Below are 15655 nucleotides of genomic sequence, written 5' to 3' on the forward strand. Positions count from 1 at the left end.
ACCATCCACCCAGATATACTGCCAGAAACAGAGATCAAAGATGTCCATCATTTTTGTAAATCTTTTTATTCATTTATGTTTCAAATGATAGTCCTTTTCCTGGTTATCCCTCCACAGACACCCCCATCTCATCTCTCCTTTCTCCTCCCCTTTGACTCTTTGAGGATACTCCTCCACCCACTTGTCCACTCCTGCCTTACTGGTCTAGCATCCCCCTATAGTGAGGCATCAAGTCTCCACAAAACTAATGGCCTCCACTCCCACCGATGCCAGATAAGGTAATCCTCTGCTACATATGTAGATGGAACCAATGACCCATCTAAGTATTTATTCTTTGGTTCGTGGTTTAAACTTTGGGAGCACTGAGTGGTCCAGTTAGTTGATATTGTTCTTCCTATGGGGTTGCAATTCCCTTCAGCACCTTCAGTCCTTCCCCTAGCTCTTCCATTGGAGTTCCAGGGCTTAGTGTGATAATTGGCTGTGAGTATCTGCATCTGTATTGATCAGTTGCTAGTAGAACTTCTCAGGGAACAGCTATACCAGGCTCCTGTCATCAAGAACTTCTTGGCATTAGCAATAGTGTCTGGGTTTTGTGTCTGCAGATGGGATGGATCCCTAGGTGGGGCAGCCTCTGAATGGCTTTACCTTCAGTCTCTGATCCATGTTTTGTCCCTGCATTTCCATTAGATAGGAACAATTCTGTTAGAATTTTTGAGATCGGTGGGTGGCCCCATCCCTCAACTGGTGGCCCTGCCTACCTACTGGAAGTTGTCTCTTCACACCCATCATTCCTGGACCTTCAACCACCTTCCACTCCCCATGGTCTGCTCCTGTTCCTCAGTTGGATCCTGCTCCTAAACCAGCTCCTAAAAGTGTAAAGAATGTGCAAATGTACCTCCTGCAAGGAAAACTGATGCTCTTGCTGCCCCTTGGGCTGTGCAAAGTGCTCCCAGGGATGCTTATGCAAAGAGACTTCAGACAAGTGCCTCTGCTATGCCTGAAGTGGGATCCCCACAACTGTGTGAGTAGAATATGTAGGAACCTAGAGTTTCTGACCCATTCTCCACATCTTTTTCTGTAAAACATGTAACTGATAATAAAAAAATGTTGACTTGAAAAGAAGAAAAGAAAAAAAATGAAAAAAAAAATAAAAGTATCCATCTTGATCCACAGGCTGCAGAAGGGAAATAGGTAGCACAATGGTCATAACTTGACCATAGGAGACTCCATTGTCCTCTTCCACAGTCTCCTCCAACCAGATCACACCTACTCCAACAAGGCCACACCTCCTACTAGTGTCACTCTGTATTAGCCAAGCATTCAAACACCTGAGTTGGTGGAAGCCATTCCTATTTAAACCCCCAAATGGCCAAAGGGCAATGACCTTCATATTTATTATATGATATTATTATTGAAGAACATTTCCAGATTAATAAGTGAGAATTTTCCACAATGGAAGGGGATGAACTATGGGATCCCAGACATGAAGGAAAAATTCATAGAAATAAAGTTAGTGAATACATAGCTGATGAAAGGGCTGTGAAGGAAATGGATGGAAACACAGGTGAGGCACACACACACACACACACACACACACGCACACACACACACTCAACTCCAATGATGAGCCATTCCCTTTAAAACACAGCTGACAGGAGGACATGCAGCACTGGTTCATATTGAGCTACAGTTCCAGGCTTTGAATTTTCTCTGTAATCCGCTTAATGGCTGCTTTGCTGTTGCTTCACCATGTGCCATCACCCCAAGTGCATGTAGAGAATATGCAGTGTGGTCTCTGCCTTATACAAGTCTTCAGTATATCATCAAGACAAACTGTCAAGTACTTAAAAGTAACTACTTGGAACAATTAATGCAATGCTTTGGGGGAGGAGGGGGGAGGAGAGATGATAAATGGAGCAAGGAAAGGAAAGAAAAGCACACATGAAGAGAGGAAAATTAGAGGGGGGAAGATGGGAGGGAGGGAGGGAGGAGGCAAGGGAGATTTAGTCCCACAAAATAACTATATATGTGGGGAAAACCTCGAAGCTGAAAAGAAGTGCCTGACAGATTGTACCCCCAAGAGAGAAAGCACCTTCTCCAATTCCTCTTGACTCTTGCCTTGTAAAGATAAAGAGCCAATGGCTAGTTAAGCCTTATTGATGAGGACAGAATGAACCTTCACCTGCACATGCGCTCACTTAATCCTCCCCAAAATTCCCAATGGGTGAGAAGTGCTTTACAAACCAGCTATTTTCTTCTGAATGCTATCATTATGGGCCAATTTATTTGAAAGTGTTTCCTAAAAACATAACCCCCTAACTAATAGGAATCTGCTTGTCAATACGGAAATCCTCTGGCGGCCATTCAGCAGTGCTGCAGACACACAATGCACGCATCCATGCTCTGCTTTCTTGTCTGATGCCACTTTTGAAAATAAATAAAATTCATTTATATAGAATGTTTCACTGTTTGGATAAAATGAATGGCTCTGTCCTAGGAATTATTACAGTTGTTGTTGGTTAGTACATTTTGTTGGGGATATTGAAAGACATAGGAAAAGTAGAAACGCTATTGTCCTTTAACTCACCCCAAGGCTACAGTCATGAGTACAAATCTTTAGAGCGTTTGCTGCTTACCCTTACATGGTTCAAGGAACCTACTTAAGAAGCACATATCTGTGTATACAACTTCTCACTCACTGTATTTTTCATTTTGATTGATTTTTATATTTCTCTTCTGAACTTTATGACTTTTAGATAAAATGAGCTTGGCACTGACCCCTTGATATTAAAGAAGGTACTGAATACGTGCTCTTAAGGGAAAATTGGATCCGTGATGTGACTCTCGTTATTTAATGTCAGGTAGTCACAACTTCTTCAGACTAGCTTTTCTTAAGACTCTGAAACTGGGCTGCTAATGAGAATTCAGTTTGGATGTTCAGTACACTGCTATTAACAAGGCTTTATAAAGTCTACGATAGGCTTTTTCCACACATAAATTTCTAATACTGGAGTATGGTTTATTTGCAAATAAAATAATAAAAATACTGACATTTGCTAAAATATGCTTGTAGTTCAGTTAACTGCCATACTAGTGTCAACCTCCTGGGACAGGTGCTGTATTAATATTACATGGTGAAAGCCAATACCAATGGTAGATTTTAAGAGAAGGGGACATGAAATGTGGATTTTTATTTTTGATTTACTATAACCAAGTCCCCAAAGAAATTGACTCATAAAAATCAACCTCTTACTTATCCCACAGGTTCAGAAGCATAAAACACAATACTGTTCCAGCTTGATTCTGGTGAGGCTTGAAAGTGTTAATGTTTCATGGAAAGTAGGCATAAAGTTATTGAGAAGAAGAAGGAAGGAGAGAAAGATGTGGGACTGGGAGGAACATAGAGAGAGGAACATAATCACCTTAGAATCACACCCCAATGGTTCCAGCCTGACATTTTTTAAATTAACTTCATTTTTTATGTTTTAAATTTTTGACAATTTTATACATAAGCATAGTATACGATGATCAGATTCTCATTACTCTCCCATTACTCTCAAAAAATTGAAAATTTGTGTTGAATTTTCAAACTGAATACACTGGGTCTTAGAGGAGATATAAATTTTAAGATCTGATTTTAATATCTCCTCTTGCTTAAATTTGATTTTGTCATAGAATATCTTCTTTATTGGTTTAATTTGTTCTTTTTTTAAATCTATGACATAGGAGACAATATCCTGAATGGAACACTTATACCGCAGACATGAGGAACAAACCATAAATGAGACCTCATGAAACTGAGACAGTTATATAAGGCAAAGGAAAACATTACCAGGACGAAATGGCAGCCTACAGATGGGGAAAAGATCTTTACCAGTTCCACATCTGACATAGAGCTGGTATCCAAAGTATATAAAGAATACAAGAAATTACACATCACCAAACCAAATAGTCCAATTAAAAATGGGCTACATATCTAAACAGAATTCTCAATAGAGAAATTTCAAGTGGCTGGGAAATGCTTAAAATTGTTTTCAACATCCTTAGCCATCAGGGAAGTGCATATCAAAATGGTTCTGTGGTTCCTTGTTACACCATTCAAGACGCCTACAATCAGCTCATGCTGATGAGGATGTGGAGTAAGTAGAACAATCTCCATTGTTGGTGGGGGTGCAGACTGAAACAGCTACTATAGAAATCAATATGGCATTTCTCTGAAAAATTTCAATGAATTTACCTCAATAACCAGCTATACCACTCCTGGACATATACCCAGAGGAGACTCTATACTAAAACAAAAACACCTGTTTAATTATGTTCATATCAGCTTTATTCATGATAGCCAGAAATTGAATACAACTTAGTTTCCCCTTAACCAAGGAATGGATATAGAAAATGTGTTATATATAAACAATGGGATATTACTCAGCTCCTAGAAATTAACATTATGAAAATTTCAGGCAAATGTATGTAATCAGAAAAAAATAGTTTTGAGTGAGAAAACCCAGGTCCAGAATGATTAATATAGTACATACTCTCTTATACGTTGATACTAGCTATAAATTAAAAGATTATTATGCTATAATCCATGGACCCAGAGAGGCTAAATAACAAGGTTGTCTCAAAGGGGTGTATGTATGCATGAATCTCCCTGGGAAAGTAAAGTAAAGAGATAACAGAAGCAGATTGGGGACTGGTGGGGATCAAAGCAAGATAGACCATGCCAGGAGAGGATGAAGAGAGTACTGTGATGACTGGATTTAGGGGATCATTTTGGGGATGACTGGTTCAGTGGAAACTCCCAGGAACCTCTGAGGGTGACCCTAGCTAGGACTTCCAGTAATGGGTGATACAGAACCTGAATTGGCCATCTTTTGTAACCAGACAAGGCATCTAGCAGAGGGATTGAGACACCAACCTAGGCACAAAATCTTTAACCCATAATTTTCCCTGCCTGCAAGTTGTACTGTGGTAAAGGCGCCACATAGTTTATGGGAGTGTCCAACCGAAGACTAGCCCAGTTTGAGTCCCATGCCATCAAACAGTGCCTATGGTTCATACTGTCTGCAGGGTCAGAAACCAGACTGAATAGCCCAGAGACCTAGGATAGAACCAAATATAACTGGAAAAAGAAAAGTCAATGAGATGATTCCTAATAATACTTGGCTATATTGATATAATGAAAAGACTTAATCCTGCAAATGATGAATCTGGATGCAGAGACTCATAGTCAAACCTAAGAAAGAGCTCAGAGATCTTGCAGTAGAAGGAGAGAAAAAATTGTAGGAGCCAGAGGGTCAAGGACACCACAAGATAACCTACATAATCAACTAATCTGGGCTACTGACAGTCATGGACCAAGTCTAGTTGTGACCGGGACATAAATATGTCATATATGATATGATTGTATAGCTTTGTCTCCATGTGTGACTCCTTGCAGTGAAAATGGAGGCTGTCTCTGACTTTTTTTGCCTTCTTTTGGGACACTTTTTCTCATACTACATTGCCTTGTCTACCATTAATATGAGCGAGGTACCTAGTTTTACTATAATTTCATATGCCATATTTGGGAAACTTGCCCTTTTCTGAAGAAAAATGAAGGAGGAGTGTATTGGTGGGGGAAGGGAGATGACTGGGTGAAAAACTGGAAAAGAGGTGGTAGGGAAAACTGCAAACAGCATGTAATACATGAGATAATTTTTTCTTCAGTCTCCTAATTCCCTAAACATTTACCACATGGTTGGACATTGTGTTACTGACTCCAGAAAGAGATTTAAACCTTACTTGGCTCCCTACTGTTCTCTACAGTGCCTCCCCAGCAAGCTGCTCAGTCCTACTGATCTCAAGATCACCACTCAGATATATTGGCTAAATACATGATTGGTCTAAGTACCTCTGGTATTATAAATACGAATCTGCTCACAATTAAAATTCATTGGAGTTAAATCTGCTGCTTATCACTGTTGTATGTAACTTTTTAATGTTTACTGGTATATGAGTAGTGTGCAAAGTGTTTGGCTTTGTAGTATTTTCCTATAATTATATTTTGTGTTTTAGCCATATTCATCCTTATTGACTTCTCTACCCATTTACTGTCCTGCTTTCCTTACTCCACCCCTTTTTACATAAATATACCCTTCAGTTCTTCAACTTTCATGCTATACATATATGTATATGTATATTAGTGTGAGTATATATACATTATTATTCTACATATATTTTAGATTACTATATCTGGTGTTCATTGTCAGATAGTGTGTGCTAACATATCAAGGCAGATATGCAAGTTTTTTTTTTTTTTGGTTCTTTTTTTTCGGAGCTGGGGACCGAACCCAGGGCCTTGTGCTTGGTCCTCACGTGAGCGCTCTACCACTGAGCTAAATCCCCAGCCCCGCAAGTTTTGATACATATATACTCACGCATAGGAAAAAGTGTGTGAGAGAGGGGGAACATAATCCTATTTGAGGGCACACCTCAATGACTTAAGTATCGATTAAAAAAAAAATCTTATTTCTTTTAATTAACCGACACTGTTTTTTAATTTTTGAGAGAGGGAGGATTAGTCATCTCTACAAATGAGTCAGTCCCAGATGACTCCTTCAATCCAAACTGATAGTTTGCAAACAAATAAACTCACAAGCAAAACAGTCAGCAGGTTAAATTTATGTATTCATATGTGCAAATATATAAAATTAAATTAAAGAAATAATCATGAACTTGAGAGGGAGAGAGACTATGAGGAGTTGCGGAGAGATGGGAATAGAGTTGAGATAGGATGAATCTGGAAGAAATTTAGGAAGGATAAAAAATCAAAATTATTTTCATTAAAAACATTAAAAATAAAGAAACAAATAAATAACTATAATTACAGAGTTGAGAGAAATGGAGTAAATTCTGTACTCAGGTATTAATCTTTCTTTTACTCATTATTTTTTTGTTCCTTCCCTTATTCACTTTACACTGAAGGCACCCTCCTCTCATTTCAGTTCCACTCTTTCAGATCTGTCCCCACATTACCCACTCCTCTCCTCCTCAGAGACAGGGAAGCCACATGGATAACAACAGGCACTGGCACATCTGATCACAGCAGCACCAAGTGCACCCTTTTCCGTTGAGCCAAAATGAGGCAACACAGCTAGGGCAAAAGGATCCAAAAGGATCCAGAGTCAGAGACAGCCCCTTCTTCAATTATCAGGGACCCACGTGAGGACCAAGCTGCACACCTGCTACATATATCTAGGAGACCTAGTCCCAGCCTGTGCCTGCTCTTTGCTTGGTAGTTTAGTTTCTGTGACCCCCCACTGATACAGGTTATTTTTTACAGTATGTCTTCATGTGATGCCCTTGACCCTATCAGGCTCCCTAAATCCCTCCCCAGCTCTTCCACAAGACTTCTGAGTTCTGCCCAACGCCTGACTGTGGGTCTCTACAGCTGTTTCCATGAGCTGCTGGGTGAAGCCTCTCTGAAGACTGTTATGCTAAGCTCCTGTCTGCAAGCACAGCAGAATATCAGTCATAGTGTCAGGGGTTGGTTCTCTTCCACGAAATGGGTGTCGAGTTGGGACACTCATTAGAGACCATTCCCTCAAATTCTGTTCAATCTTTATCCCTGCACAACTTGTAGGGAGGACAACGTTTGGGTCGACAGTTTTGGGAGTGGATTGGTGGGCCCTTGCTTCACTAGAATTCCCACCTGGCTACAGGAGGTACATGCTTTAGTCTCCATATCCCCAGCTGCTAGTGGTTACCTCATAGACTCCCAGGAGCTTTCCCTGTTCCAGGTCTACACCTCATCTAGAGATCACCCCCAACATATTTCTATTTTCTCCCCCACTCACTGTTCTTTTCTTTGCACACCTGATCCATTCTCCATCCCCCTCCTTGCCACATATCCCACTCAATTCCCTCCTTCTGTTTACTACTCATGTCTATTTTATGTCCACTTCAGAATGAGATCCAAGAATCCTCCCTTGGGCCCTCCTAGCTGCTTTGAGTCTGTGGCTTGTAGCATAGTTGCCCTGTACTATGTCTAATATCCACTTATAACTAAGTACCATGCTTGTCTTTTGGGTCTGGGTTACCTCACTCAGGACGATATTTTCTAGTTTCATCCATTTGCCTGCAAATTTCACAATGCCTTTGTTTTGAATTGCTGATGAGTATTTCATTGCACAAATGAACCACATTTTCTTTATTCATTCTTCAGGTACAGGACATCTAGATTGTTTCTAGTTTCTGTCTATGTGAGTAGAGCGGCTATGAACAAGTGTCCTTGTAGTATGGTGCAGTGTCTTTTGGGTATGTGCCCAAGCATGGTGATATGTCCAGTAGTTCTTTTACTGTTTGGGATTGGTATAACTATTGGTATTTTGGTTTTTCATACTATGTTAAGGATAGAAATGTAAATCAAAATGACCCTGAAATCCCACATCACACCAGTCAGAATGGCTAAGATCAAAAACTCAGGCTATGAGTTGGGGAGGATGTGAAGAAAGAGGAACATGCTTCCATTGCTGGTGGAATAGCAAACTTATACAATCATTCTGGAAATCAGACTGGTGGTTCTTCAGAATATTGGATATAGTGCTAACTGAGGACCCAGCTATACCACTCCTGGGCATATATTCCTCCTAGTAGCTTCTATATTGGTGGATTTTTGGGTAGGTATTGTTTAAATAATGATTTGTCATAAAGTATCTTGTTTTATTCATCTATGGTGACTCAAAGTTGTGCTTGGTATAGTAGTCTGGGCTGACATCTCTAGTCTTTCAGAATCTGCTAGATATCTCCCCAGGCCTTCTGGCTTTTAGAGTCTTTGTTTAGATGTCAGGTGTAATTTTGGTAGGTCACCCTTTATATGCTACTTGGCCTTTCTTTCCTGGCAACTTTTATATTCTTTCCTTGTTCTATATTTAATGCTTTGATAACTATGTATTGGGAGGATTTTCTTTTCTGACTCAGTCTATTCAGTGTTCCGTAAGCTTCATGTATATTTATAAGCATCTCTCTTCTTTAGGTTGGAGACAATTTCTTCTATGATTTTGTTGAAAATATTTTCTGGACTTGGAGCTGGGACTCCTACCTCCTTCTATTCCTATTATACTTAGTTTTTTTCTTTTTGCAGCATCCCACACTTTTGGGGTATTTTGTGTCAAGAACATTTTAGATTTGACATTTTCTTTGAATGATGTCTCGATTTCTTCAGTCATATCTTCTACTCCCAAGATTCTCTGTTCTCTCTCTTTTATTCTGTTGCTGTGGCTTGTGTTTCAGTTTCTTTTCTCTTCCTTAGGTTATCTATGATCTGGGTTCTCTCAATTTGTGGTTTGTGTTTTCTTCATTGCTTCGCTTTTCCTTTTAAGGTCTTGACCAATTTTCTTTATTTCTTTAACCTGTTCGTTTGATTGTGTTTTCCTGTACTTCTTTAATGGATTTATGTATTTCCTCTTGAAAGTTTTTTATCATCTTTATAAGATTGGAATTGAAGTCACCTTCCTGTACTTCTGCTGTGTTAGGATATCCAGGGCTTGTTGTTGAAAGACAGCCCAGTTCTAGTGGTGTCATATTGCTCTGGCTACTATTGTGTTCTTATGCTGGCCTTAACCATCTTGTTGTCCCTTATGTTGGCTGGATGTTCCTGATGTCAGCAAGAATCCTGAGGAGGGCAGGCAGAGATGTGGCCCTGACACTGGAACACAGGGAGCAACATTTTGCTGACCTCTACTGGTTGTGCTTCAGGTAGGGCTGAATGTACATGGGGCTCTTCGGGGATTGGGGGGGGTCTCCTCAGGAAGGCAGGCAGAGCTGAGGGCCAGAGCATAGGAATCCAGTGGTGCAGCTCATCTCTGCTGGCTGCAGACAGGAGATTAAGGGGGTGAAGTGCTAACATGGATGCTCCTGGGGCCTAGCAAGCAGAAGCTTGAGACAGAACATGAAGGTCAGGAGAGTGGTTGGGGATTTAGCTCAGAGGCCCTGGGTTCGGTCCCCAGCTCCGAAAAATAGAAAAGAAAAAAAGAAGGTCAGGAGAGAGTGTGCAGCTCACATCTTCTGACTGTGATTTGTATTAAATATAAAAAATAAATAAACTAATATTAATTAATTGATTAATTATACAAACTTAACCCTGTTAGAAAAATGAATCTCTTATCATTATCATAACGCGCTTTTGTTTCTCTCTGAAATTTTTCAATATCATTTTTCATCTCAGTGCTCACTACAAACCAAAGACCAGTAGTTCAAATAGATATGTTTCTAAGATCCCTGTGTTTTCAGTGGTATGGAGAACAATTCTGAATTTTACCTAGTTTTCATGTATTATTATTCTACACCCTTAAAGAACAGTAATTCAAAGTTAGCTCATATAACTGAAAAGATCTCCCAGTGAAGCCGGATGTTTATATTACAGTTAAGTTCTACTCAGAGATAGGATCTCTCTGAAGGCTGCCTAGAACCAGGTCTTTAGATCATGTAGGCCTGAAATGTATGATACTCTGCTGAGCCTAGTATTGGGATATATGTCAGAAATATCTGCACATTTTGATCTTGCTGTGCATCTACAGAAGAGTTGAGATTTGTGGAAACAAAATGATCATGCACATTTGATGTGATAACAAAGAAAATATTTTTTACAATAAGCAAAAATTTCAACTATAACAAAACTATGTCTTCAAATAGGTTCACAACTTTAGGTTATTATCAGTGAATCTGATCAAATCACTAAGAGATTGAAATCTATATGAATCATAAACATTAAAGAAAGGCCACAAACTAAGGGTCATAGCAATAGCCATATGTATTATTTTGGGTAATCTCAAGTTATATCTCAAAAGAGTTATTAAGAAACTTCTGTTTTCTTCTCTTTCCCCCTTCTGATTTGTTAACTGACATTATATGATGGCAGCTCTAGAAATGTCTTGGATAGAATTATAATCTGTTAAATTAAAGCTGTGAGTGACTAGGGTTTCTGGAAGAGTTTAATAGATGTCCTTTCCCTGCTCAGAAGATTTATGTGGAGATCCCTAGAAAATAGCTGGGAAAGGAGACAGACCATTATTAATGACGAGATTTTTGGTTCTTCACTGGTATAAGACTTCAGCTAGAGTCTGGGATGAAGGGCTCTCTACTTTCTCGGGTCTCATCTCTGCCTTAGCAACCGCTCAGTCCCCTGACATTGTCACTCCTCTGTTGCACATGGCAGCGCTACATATGTTTTCCTACTTGCATACCAGTCACTGTAGGCCCAGCCATGGAGAAGGTGTTGGACACCTGAGAGTCTGTTCAGCAGTTAAGGGTCTTTGGTCAGCACCTATGGTAAACACCCTCCCAATGTTTCTTCAGGACAGACTTCCTCAGTGCAGTAGTTCTACTTGCCCTTGGTGGTTCCATGTTCAATAATACTATTTCAAGACCCAGAGAAGTCGGTCCCAGGGACTAATGCCTGTTTCCCTTTCATTTTGTCTCCAAAAATACATTTTTTGTTTTTATTTCTAGTTAGAGGATTTTCCAGCTGCTATTGGGCCCTATGGCTCAGGAAAAAAATCATAAAAAATTTATTTTGATTGCTACAATTATACCTGAAAGGTAATCGGTTGATCTTCATTGATGGTGTGCCCTGGGTTAGATTTCCAGCATTGGTGATCAAACAATCTGTGATGAAGCAACCCAATATAAGCCCTGTATTTGTCTAGTAATTCTATCAGAAATATGCCTTTTTCTGCTAAGAAACTAGTTTTGAACTTAATAATCTTTCTGTGAAACTTTGAAATATAGAGATGGTCTTTCAAATGACAAGATTTTTAATTATTTCTTTTCATTTTTGAGATGATAGCATAAGTACATCAATCCTCCTTTTCTTAACTCCCCTTAAACTTTCCCATGTTCCCCTGCTTGCTCTTCCTTAAATACATGGCCTTTAAAAAATTAATTGCTGTTACATGAAAAGATATATATGCATAGATATCCTTTCATTTGAAGTGACAGATACCTTTAGTCTACCAGCCACCATGACTCCTCTCCTAATGCACCTAAAATTTTTTAGTTAAATATTAATCTGTGTATTATCATTCAGAATCATGATATCCAATTATCTTATTCAATATTATGAGTTTTCATAAGCAAAAGTGTAAATAGCACTTCATCAACAGTCCTGAGTAAATCAGATTGTGCTCCACAGTGTATGAAAGTCTCATTTAGGTCCTTGAGGTCTTCATAAGCAAAGACTTCTCTGGAATTCATTCTAAGAATTGTCTGTGTGCACAATCCAAACTCTGCCTTGATCCTTCGATTCACAACCTTATACTTTTAAAGTCACGTCTAATTGACATCCTGTGATCCAACTCCTTAAAATAAAAAAGAAGTATAAAAAAGAGATATATGAGTGCATATATATTTTACATACACACAGAGAGAGATACATACGTAGACTCACACACACACACACACACACACACACACACTTAACACAAACACACACAGACATGCACAGCTGTGGATCATGGACCATGCCAGAAAACTTGATAAGGTTCAGTGAATTCAGAAACCCTGGTTCCCTCATATTTGAGGACAGTAGGTGTTTCATCTACTTATTCCCAACCAGGTTCCTGTACTGGAGCACTGTGACCATGACACCCTATGGAGAGGACCATTACAATCAGTCACTTATGGGCAGTGTCAAAAGCCCCTCCACATGCAGGTGAGGCATTCCTAACATCTCAGGCCAAGCCAATAGAAAGCATCTGCTCTTAGACCCCAACACCCCCCCCAAAATATGTATAAGACCCTGTCCAGGAAGAATGAAGCACTAGTTACTTCCTCCAAGGCCATCTGAGAGTGTCTACTATATAGAGCTGTAATCCATTGGGGAACAGAAATTCTCTCCTCAAGCTTTCACTGCTGGAAACTGCTCCAGCCCAATGAGAAAGCACAATTCTTTGGTTGGTTCAGTGGGCTCGAGCCCTACGGACCTCTGCAGATACCATCTGGTAAACATACACACACACACACACACACACACACACACACACACACACACTCGTACACATGTGTGAGAGGGGAAATGTTTTATTTTACTTGCAGGCTTTATCCACTAAAATAGAGATCATGTTATGTCTATATCTGGTATAAAATAGACTAAAATGCATTTTATATATAAACATTGATTTGTGGTTGTCTTGATAAAGATTCTGACTTATAGAATAAATCTCTAACTCCATATGTTGCAGTTAGTCTTCTCATTCCTAAGTCCCAAGTTATCTGTGTCAGCTTCTTTCCCACTGAAAATACAGTATAAGGGAAGACCCTGCCTTCCCTTTACTCCCCTAAGTATTCTCTTCTAACCCAATGATTTTTTTTTGAAAATTTGTAGATCAGTCAGGGGGCAACATTAGCACAGAAAATCTGCTGTTATATGCTAATATTTTAAGTTTCACTAGAAGCTACCCATGATAAAAAGAATGGTTCCTTTCAGTGAAGACTGCTGAAAAGCTGTCCATACTGACCTGAGTCTCCTAAAATAAAATAAATTTGTTTGCATGGCTTTCTTTCTTGTATTAAGATTTTGAAAGCATGTGAAGCAGTATGTTTCCTTATGAAACTTTTATACATGAATGCTACTGTACTTCACTTTTTTTACACCACACTTTCCTCCCCATCTCTCCCTCCAACTTCCGCTCTCCTGTCTACAAACAGTCCTGATTTCAAGTCAAGGAGACACACTGGAATGCACTCTCTGGTAGTTCTGCTTATATCTCTCCATTGGAGAAGACGTTCATCAGTGTTGGTTTGGTATTATTTCATGAATGTGCTTTTATTTTTTCATCTTTATTAACTTGGGTATTTCTTATTTACATTTCGATTGATTGTTATTTCCTTTCCCAGTTTCCAGGCCAACATCCCCCTTACTATTCCCCCTCCCATTTCTATGGGTGTTCCCCTCCCCATCATCCCCCCATTACCGCCCTCCCTACAACAATCATGCTCACTGGGGGTTCAGTCTTGGCAGGACCAAGGGCTTCCCCTTCCACTGGTGCTCTTACTAGGCTATTCATTGCTACCTATGAGGTCAGAGTCCAGGGTCAGTCCATGTATAGTCTTTGGGTAGTGACTTAGTCCCTGGAAGCTCTGGTTGGTTGGCATTGTTGTTCATATGGGATCTCAAGCTCCTTCAAGCTCTTTCAGTCCTTTCTCTGATCCCTTCAACAGGGGTCCTGTTCTCAGTTCAGTGGTTTGCTGCTGGCATTCGCCTATGTATTTGCTGTATTCTGGCTGTGTCTCTCAGGAGAGATCTACATCCAGTTCCTGTTGGCCAGCACTTTTTTGTTTCATCCATCTTATCTAGTTTGGTGGCTGTATATGTATGGGCCACATGTGAGGCAGGCTCTGAATGGATGTTCCTTTTGCCTCTGTTCTAAACTTTGCCTCCCATGAATGTGCTTTTTAATACATAATAATTTAACCCAATCTTAAATCTAAAGTAATAAATTTGTTGAATAAATTGAAAAAAATTGTATACCACAACCTCTCAAGATGCAAGTGAATTTGTTTGTCCTAATTTTCACATGATGTTTTGTTATGTTTTGTTTTGGTTCCTGACTCAACTGACTAGAGACCACTAGTAATGAGCTTCCTTTCAAGAAGCAATGGTTTGGAGTCACTGTAAATATTTTATAACAAATATCTTGGGTATACTCTACCTTTTCTCTGCTACTGACTAACCAAGCTCTTCTTCAAGGAATAAATATATCATCTCATACTTGACTATATGACAGTAAATTTATTTACATGTTTCTTAAATAATAAAAGATTTTCTTCATTTTTAATATTATTCTTAATACTAAAGTACTTAAGCATAATACTTTATCCATTTGTTGTTGTTGTTGTTCAATCTAAACTACTAAAACACTAAGTGCCTTACTGTTGCCAAACTTCCTGTTTTATCCTGACTGTTTCTTTACAGTCACATTTCAGTGATTTGATGACATGGTTAGGGATGAAATGTTTGCTAAAATTTCACAAGGAAAATAAAGGACGCTTCAGTGCCTCACAGAGCCATTAAAAGGGAATGGCCTGTATGTTTTTAAAATTTTCCTCAAATAAATTTTGTACATGGTGGAAATAACTAGATAATAACTAGATATATTGATATTTATTTATATAACATTTAAATATTGCTTTTAAAATGAAGATCAAAGTTAAGGGAGAATTATCTTATAGGAAAGGTAGGGCTTACAAAATGGTCAGCCTATAAGGCTGGTGGAATGGCTCAGTGGGTAAAGGTTTCTATGCTGACTTGGGTCCCCAAGACTCAAGTGGTAGAAATATAGAATCAACATCTACCAGTGGTCCTCTGACCTTCCCAGATTCATTATAACATGCAACCCCTAAAAGATAAGTAAAATATAATTAAAATTATATTAGAAACAAAATTATCTACTTATTAAAAACACAGAGTGATGGTTTAACTGTCACAGAGAAGAGAATGTTTACAAGTTATATTGCATCTTATAATATGTAGTTGAAATTGAATTAAATTCATTGGTCCTGACAACAGGTATAATGCATGAATTAAGGAATGTTAGAAAAAAATGCAAACTTTATGCATGACTCCTAGCTTTAAGGATCATATGAAGGGGAGAGTTTTGCTGTTGTTCTTAACCTA

At 39.0% G+C, this 15655-nt stretch overlaps 1 pseudogene; it reads left to right on the forward strand.

Annotated features, from left to right (window-relative positions):
• Nucleotides 1-266: 266 nt before the first annotated feature.
• LOC134483673 (metallothionein-1X-like) lies at nucleotides 267-1001 on the forward strand (annotated as a pseudogene).
• The last annotated feature ends 14654 nt before the right edge of the window (nucleotides 1002-15655 follow it).

This window comes from Rattus norvegicus, chromosome 19 (genome assembly GCF_036323735.1).
Source record: "Rattus norvegicus strain BN/NHsdMcwi chromosome 19, GRCr8, whole genome shotgun sequence".
Taxonomy (NCBI): Eukaryota; Metazoa; Chordata; class Mammalia; order Rodentia; family Muridae; genus Rattus; species Rattus norvegicus.